This window comes from Podarcis bocagei, assembly GCF_964188305.1.
Source record: "Podarcis bocagei genome assembly, chromosome: 2".
In the NCBI taxonomy this organism is placed as follows: domain Eukaryota; kingdom Metazoa; phylum Chordata; class Lepidosauria; order Squamata; family Lacertidae; genus Podarcis; species Podarcis bocagei.
In genome coordinates this window covers 110514676-110522564 of record NC_138126.1, presented here as the reverse complement: position 1 = coordinate 110522564, position 7889 = coordinate 110514676, and positions in this window count along the sequence as shown.

Genomic DNA, 7889 nt, shown 5'->3' with positions numbered 1-7889 from the left:
GGCAATCCTGTACACGGAAGTTTGCCTAAAGTTTAATGTTTTATTATGTTTTTATATATGTTGGAAGCCGCTCAGTGTGGCTGGGGCAACCCAGTAAGATATGTGGGGTTTAAACAGTAAAATTATCATTATGGAGTGGGACATCCCTATTTCCATCGGATAAATGCTGGAGGGTATGGAATGAAACATTTGGCACTTCTACAAAGCAGTCGTCTTCCTTCTCCATGAAATAATGCAATGGAAATTCTGTGACCAGCGGTAACTCAGGGTGTTTTCTGTCTTCACCTCTAATGATTCCCCCTGCTACTCCGCCCTGCTATCATCTACATTTTGACAGAGGCATCCGTTCTTAAATTAAGATTGTTCAGGGTCTCAGATGTATGAGGCATATTTGAACGTTCAAAGCTAAGTGGCAAATAAAAAAATAAGAAATAGGAGTCACTGTGTGTGTTTTATGGAGTGGGTTCTGTGATGTGAGCATTCAAGTATTAACATTAAATTCTGTCAAGTGGTCTCTGTTTCACTCTAGGCTGATATCACCGAGCAACAAAATCCTTTCAAGATGAGGTAAAGAGCACAGTCCCAAAGGGAAGGGAGTGCCTTGCATCACCCAACAGCTCACTTTTTGGATGATCACAACACTGACAAGCTCAAAAGGGAGTTCCTTCTAGTCATCCCACAGCCGCCAAAAGGATAGTAATTGAGCATGTGTGTCTCCAATGTGTAGAGGAAGGGCAAGTGGAGAAATCCTTAGGGTCTGTCGGGGATCTGGATGATCCTAGGGGACATATAAACAAAGTATAAATGCACCATGAAAACGCAAGACACCTTAAAGGCGGTAAGTTCACAGACAGTTTTATGATTTGTTCTTAAGAGCAGGAAAAGAATGTGCGAGGGGCATGGGGGGTCCAGTATACCTGAAGGAGCGTCTCCACCCCCATCATTCTGCCCGGACACTGAGGTCTAACGCTGAGGGCCTTCTGGCGGTTCCCTCACTGTGAGAAGCCAAGCTACAGGGAACCAGGCAGAGGGCCTTCTCGGTAGTGGCACCCACCCTGTGGAATGCCCTCCCATCAGATGTCAAAGAGATCAACAACTACCAGATTTTTAGAAGACATCTGAAACAAGCCCTGTTTAGGGAAGCTTTTAATGTTTGATGCATTACTGTATTTTAATATTTTGTTGGAAGCCGCCCAGAGTGTCTGGGGAAACCCAGCCGCATGGGCGGGGTATAAATAAATTATTATTATTATTATTATAATTATTAATGTCATGTGTGTGACATTGTGGCGTCCTGACATCGCATACGTGAGCCTTGCACCTCCCTCCCTAAGCCGGGCGGAAGCTTCCCAGGCTTTGGGAAGGAGGCGCCAGGGGAACATTTAGGGGACTCCCAGTACGTTTCTGAGCACAATTCAAAGTGTTGGTGCTGACCTTTAAAGCCCTAAAAGCCTTGGTCTTGTATACCTGAATGAGAGTTTCCACCCCCATCGTTCAGCCCAGACACTGAGGTCCAGCACTGAGGGCCTTCTGGCTGTTCCCTCCCTGCAGGAAGTGAGGTTGCAGGGAACCAGGCAAAGGGCCTTCTTGGTAGCGGCACCCGCCCTGTGGAACATCCTGCCATCAGATGTCAAGGAAACAACTACCTGACATTCAGAAGACATCTGAAGGCAGCCCTGTTTAGGGAAGTTTTTAATGACTGATATTTTAATGTATTTTTAATCTTTTGTTGGGAGCTGCCCAGAGTGGCTGAGGAAACCCAGCCAGATGGCAGTGTATAAATAATTTATTATTATTATTATTATTATTATTATTATTATTATTATTATTATTTAGTCCCCTTAGTCCAATGACCACACGCCCCTGGCATTCATCACAAATATACTATTAGGATTCACTTCAAAGGTCATAGTACCCATTTCTCAGTTGTGCCACTAAAAATTGAAGCTGTTGATGTCCTCGTACTGGACCCAACACACTTATAGAGGTTCCGAAGGATTAATCTTGACCTTCTGAGTTGCAGAAAGAAGCGTTTCTGTAAAAAGTCACTGAGACTAGTGAGTAAAATTAAGACCAGGATCTGAAGATAACCTTGCGAATTGGCAAGCTGCTGAATGAATGAGACAAAAAATTGGAGCAACAGACACAGACACCAATGCCCTGTGAGACAGGATGTGTCTCGGGAAAATTATGCATCTGCAAAGGGAAATGACTGCAGCTGTGGCTAGAGGGAGAAAGGGGGGGGGGAGCAGCTGCCATTCAACAGGATTTTCCAACAGTTAGTCACCCTGCAAGTCCATCCTTGGCATATTTGTGTATGATGCACAGATACTCAGTTCCTTACTTGTATCGATGGAACTTTCTGCGTGACTATGTTGATAAAATATATTGCTAGGCGGTGATACAGATTATTAGGGAAAGGAAGTACATCTTGGATTAATGGTCCAAAAATTGGAAAACGCTCTTGCAATAGCATGCCAAAATTAGAACTTCTAATGCATTTACTTTGAGACCTTGTGAAGTAAATTCTGTGTAACTAAAGTAACCATCAAGTCCTATATTTAAATGTCCGTGTTTATTTTCTGTACGTAAAACCCAATCTTCTGTTTGAAAGTTTGGAGTGGCTTAGAATGGGATGTGTGTGTGTGTCAGTTTTCCTTTATACAAGCAGCCCATCATTGCTTAGCTCCCTCTCAGGATTGGATTCTGACCGCAGGGAAAATATTATTTCCTAGGAACGGATACACTATGTGGGAGGAACATCATCTGGTTGCCCTCCGGCAGACCGATAACAATTACATATGCCTTATGCAAGAGGAACATCGTCTGGAAAGGTCCTAAGTCCCGCTGTCGGAAGGGTAATGAGGCTTCTACTGGCAGGTCTCCTCTGCCCTGTTTACCAGACACAAAATGATGATGTAGCTGCAGAAGCACTTGCTAGAGTTGCCATCATTGCAGCTGCCCAAATATATAGGATCAGGGACACCAGGTGGCTAGACGCGTTTTGCAAATTATCCAATTATCTTGAGGATAAAGTTGACTCATAAATTGACTTTCCTACTCATCACTTTTTCCTTTTCAAAGCGGCCCGAAATGAAACGGTTATTTTGGAATGGTGGAAGAGGCAAGATAAACCTTTGCACACACCAGATTGCAACGTTGTGTTTTGTCAAGCAATTTCAAACATTGAGGAAATGTGGATGAAGCTTTTGATCCATAAAACCATGGTCAGGTTGATGGCCTTGAAGATCCCTAGATTCTGGGATGTTTTAATATGTCACATCATACCCTTGAACATCTGCTGGTAAATATGCAAGAAGGAAAGTTTGGGGGGAAATAGTCCTGTCTCTGTTTTATTTGTCTGTGTTTTATTGCACCATTGCACCATCTGAGCTATTATTTTATAGATATCGAGGTTTTGAAATTATGGGTGTAGATGATGCAAGAATCAAAATGTATGCATGCTTATTAAAACTTTATTATTCCCAAACTTTGTTGAATATCTCTCTCATATATCTATATATAGAGAGAGGGATTCAGTGATGTAATGGCACAATAAAGTCAAATATAAGAAGAAGTCAGAATGTTAGTCTCACTTCCAGTTGCTGTAACCCACTCAGAAGTCTCTTTACATCATAATGATGATGATGAATACCATATGAATTGTGAACTTACCCCAGAACTGAATTATCTGTTCATATCCCTGACCTTAGTTCTACCATCTAAAAATGTCAACTAGCTTTCCAAATATGGAAACTATTTCGGAAACAATAATGCAAACAATTCTTAGTCATCTGATGTTTTGGAATGCTGAGCAGACATGTTCATCGTTATTCAGTTGTTATCCAGGGTCATTTAGAGCAAAGGGAAACATATAAATGGGCTTGGTTGCCTCTTTTGTAATAGTTGAGAAATCCAAAGATGCATTTTGGTACTGAGCAAATGCAATTGAAAATGCCATGTTGGTAACTAGCTCAGGGGTAGATTTCCATTTTGCATGCAAAAGTTATCAGGTTCAGTCCCTAGTGTCTCTGATGACTGGGGCTTGATCCAAAAGTCCTGATCCAAAATCTTGGAGAGCTACTGCCTATCTGTGTAGACCAGTGGTAGTAGGATTGCCCTATTTCAAAAAGTAAAAACCAGGACATCCCGAAAATTGTTGAGCTTTTAAATCAACTTGCCTAAGATCCAGGACAAAGCGCTGCTTTTCGGAAATTCGCCCCGGTTACTCAGAGAGGTTTTTGGGTGTGCAAAGAATGCTGCAATCCGAGTTTCTCCTTTTCCTTGTTGCTTTTATTTAAAAATAAAAGTAAGGACCATCTCAAAGGAATATCAGGTACCTACGAATGGCAGCAAGGGACTTGAGTGCCCATCCCTCTGTTTCCCTCATCTAGTAAGAGTGCACTGCAGTCTAGCAGCAGACAAAATTGAGCCTTGTCTGCTTGTTTAAAATAAAACATGTGCTCTTGGTTACACTAGACCGAAAGTATTTCAAAACTAGTCTGGACAAAGCACAAGGGGGGAGGAATATGGCATTGGAAGCAAATGTCCCTGAGCTATGGAGAATGGACTGGGTGATTCCCCACACCTTGTCCCACTCAGGTCTTTCTTAACTTTGTCCCATAATTATTTATTTGCTTGAAGTACCTGTTTGCGCAAGGTAATAATGTCTTCCAACCCTCACCTCTTCTGGCATTCCCCCCTCTTCTAACTTAATTCAAAACTAGGCCAGCCCAACTGATTGTTGTGTTTGAAGGTCAACTGTTTTTCACCCTTCCCAAACTTTGAGCACTATTTGAAAAGCGTGCTTCAGACTTAGTCAGACCCATGGACCTTATAGCTCAAGGCTGTCTCCACTCTCCTTAGCCCCCTGAAATCCTGGCGAGCTAGCAATGCCCAACGGACTCAGCATGTGGCCTTTGACAAAGTTTCCCCTTTCCAGGAACTGTTCCGAGAGTTTAGTCCAAGCTCTATACCACTATCTGTTTTGATCTGGGTGGTGCTGCGGTCTAAACCACTAAGCCTCTTGGGATTGCTGAAGGTCGGCAGTTTGAATCCCCATGACAGGGTGAGCTCCCATTGCTCTGTCCCAGCACCTGCCAACCTAGCAGCACAAAAGCACACCAGTGCAAGTAGATAAATAGGTACCACTGCAACGGGAAGGTAAACAGCATTTCTGTGTGCTCTGGTTTCTGTCACGGTGTTCCATTGTGCCAGAAGTGGTTTACAGTACAGTGGTACCTCGGGTTAAGTACTTAATTCGTTCTGGAGGTCCGTTCTTAACCTAAAACTGCTCTTAACATGAAGCACCACTTTAGCTAATGTGGCCTCCCACTGCCGCTGCGCCGCTGGAGCACAATTTCTGTTCTCATCCTCAAGCACAGTTCTTAACCCTAGGTAATATTTCTGGGTTAGCAGAGTCTGTAACCTGAAGCGTATGTAACCCGAAGTACCACTGTAGTACCTCGAGCTACGAATGCCTCAGGTTACAAACGCTTCAGGTTACAAACTCCACTAACCTGGAAGAGTTACCTCAAGTTGATAAATTTGCCCCAGGATGAGAACGGAAATCGTGTGCCGGCGGCGCAGCAGCAGCAAGAGGCCCCATTAGCGAAAGCATGCCTCTAGTTAAGAACAGTTTCAGGTTAAGAACAGACCTCCGGAACAAATTAAGTTTGTAAGTAGAGGTATCACTGTAGTCATGCTGGCCCCATGACCTGGAAAGCTGTCTGTGGACAAACGCCAGTTCCCTCGGCCTTAAAGTGATATGAGCACTATAGCATTGTCTGTTCTGATCTACCACGTAATAAAAGAATCTACAAAGATCTGGATACCAAAACTGTGTGCTTAAACATTTCCATTATTCAAATATTGTATTTTACATGGTCGTAACCCAACCCTGGGACCTTATGCTAAAAGCCAGCTAAGAAATCAATTTTTAACAAAAATATTTTTGTGATGATGATGATTCCTGTGTGATCGAAGCCTTTACAGAAATGCATAAGCAGCTAAGCACCTTTCACAGGCTGACCTGTTCACATGCAGAAACTTTGCCACACAGAGTCCTGTCCAGTTGCGGCATCAGGATGTTGTCTAGCGAAACATCTGTATTGATTCATATCTTCAAGCAGCCATATGGAGCAGGAGGCTGCCAGACACAAAGCACCCTGGAGGGATTTCCGCATGGTGGATCATTGATGCAGTTTGGGGTACTTTGAACCACATCAGCATAAGCCTGGAAACTGCAGAAAAGGCTATATTGACCTGGTTAAAGATCTCCTGAACTCCATAGCAGGGAAGCCTCTTCACATAAAACACTGGGCTGTGAAGCTGCCAACTTGGTTACTGGAACACATTAACAGAGGTTTCTTATTATTTAGCTTTTAAGACCAATTTATCTCTATCTATCTATTTATCATCTATCTAATTTTTATTAAATTTTCTATTTCACAATTTAGAATACTCATTTAAACATCCTTAAAATATCAATGACTTCCCTCCTCTTTCCATGGTTCATTTTGCATATCATAAATCCCTGCATACTTTACAAAAACTAAACCTTTCAGTATTTCATTATCACACCCACCATAAATTATTTTCACTGTTGAATTTATCTTAATGCTGCCGATGTTTTCAAGTTCCCCTTATATGCAATAAACATTTTCCAGTCTTGTCTATATGTATGTTCTTCTTGTTCTCTTATTCTATATGTTAAGTCTGCAAACTGCACATATTCCATCAGCTTAAGCTGCCATTCTTTTTTACTTGGGACCTCGCTCGTTTTCCATTTTGGGGCTAACAAAACACAGGCTGCAGTAGTGGCATACATAAATAACCATATTTGACACCTGGGAATTGCCCTCTGAATTATCCCCAACGAAAAGGACTCTAGTTTGTTTGTTTTTTTATGGAAAAGTACTTTTAAACATTTTTTTCAATTCATTATGGATTATTTCCCAATACTCTTTTATCCTTTGACAGGTCCACCAAAGACCAATTTGTCTTCCTACCCGATGGTTGTGAAGAAATATTTTAGCATCCCCCTCCAAGTCTAGCCGTGTGATTAGTTGTGCCAGAATTTGGCCAAAGATGCCCATTAAAATACCCATCCCACTGAAAGCCACACGGTTTGAATAGACAGCATCTACCTTCAGCTATGTACACTGTTACACCCAAGACATTTTCCTGCCCGAAACTGTGCCCTTTTCTGCCACCCCAGTTGGAAAAAAGCCTGGCTGCAATGTTCACAGTGCAAAAAGGTCCTTATTTGTTTCTATTTGAAATGGTTTTTTGCCCAAAGGTTCCAGGGCAGCGGAAAGTGTGTGTGTGTGTGTGTGTGTGTGTGTGTGTGTGTGTGTGTGTGTGTAAATTAATCTGCACAACATACGAATATAAGTCAGAACCAACAAATCAGATGCCGGGGTGGGGGAGAACCCACAAATAAGCATAACAAAATGTGACTATAAACAACAACAAGAAAATAAGAAAAGCAGTAAAACTAAAAATGCGTATGTTAAAAAAAAACACGATAATCTATTCCATGCCATGCTGCATTTTTTCCCCGGGGGGGGGGGGGAGAGATGTTACTCTTTCTAATACTCTCCTTGTGGTAAGTTATATTGGCTGAAACAATGTTCTTTTTCTAGCCACTAGAGGAAATTAAATGGTATGCGGAGGTGATTCAAAGCCCTTCCCCATTCCTAGAGAGTCTATTCAGAAAGGAAGAATGTCAAGTTCAATCCCAGTATTGTTTCTGCTCCAAGACTGAGAGGGGAGAGAAGGAAGGAAGGGGGGACATTTCATGGGGAATCGCTGCTTCTGATTAATCCACGCAGCACTAAGAGAAGGATTGCTTTGGCTGTCTGTGGCCCAAAGCTGTGTTAGCCAAT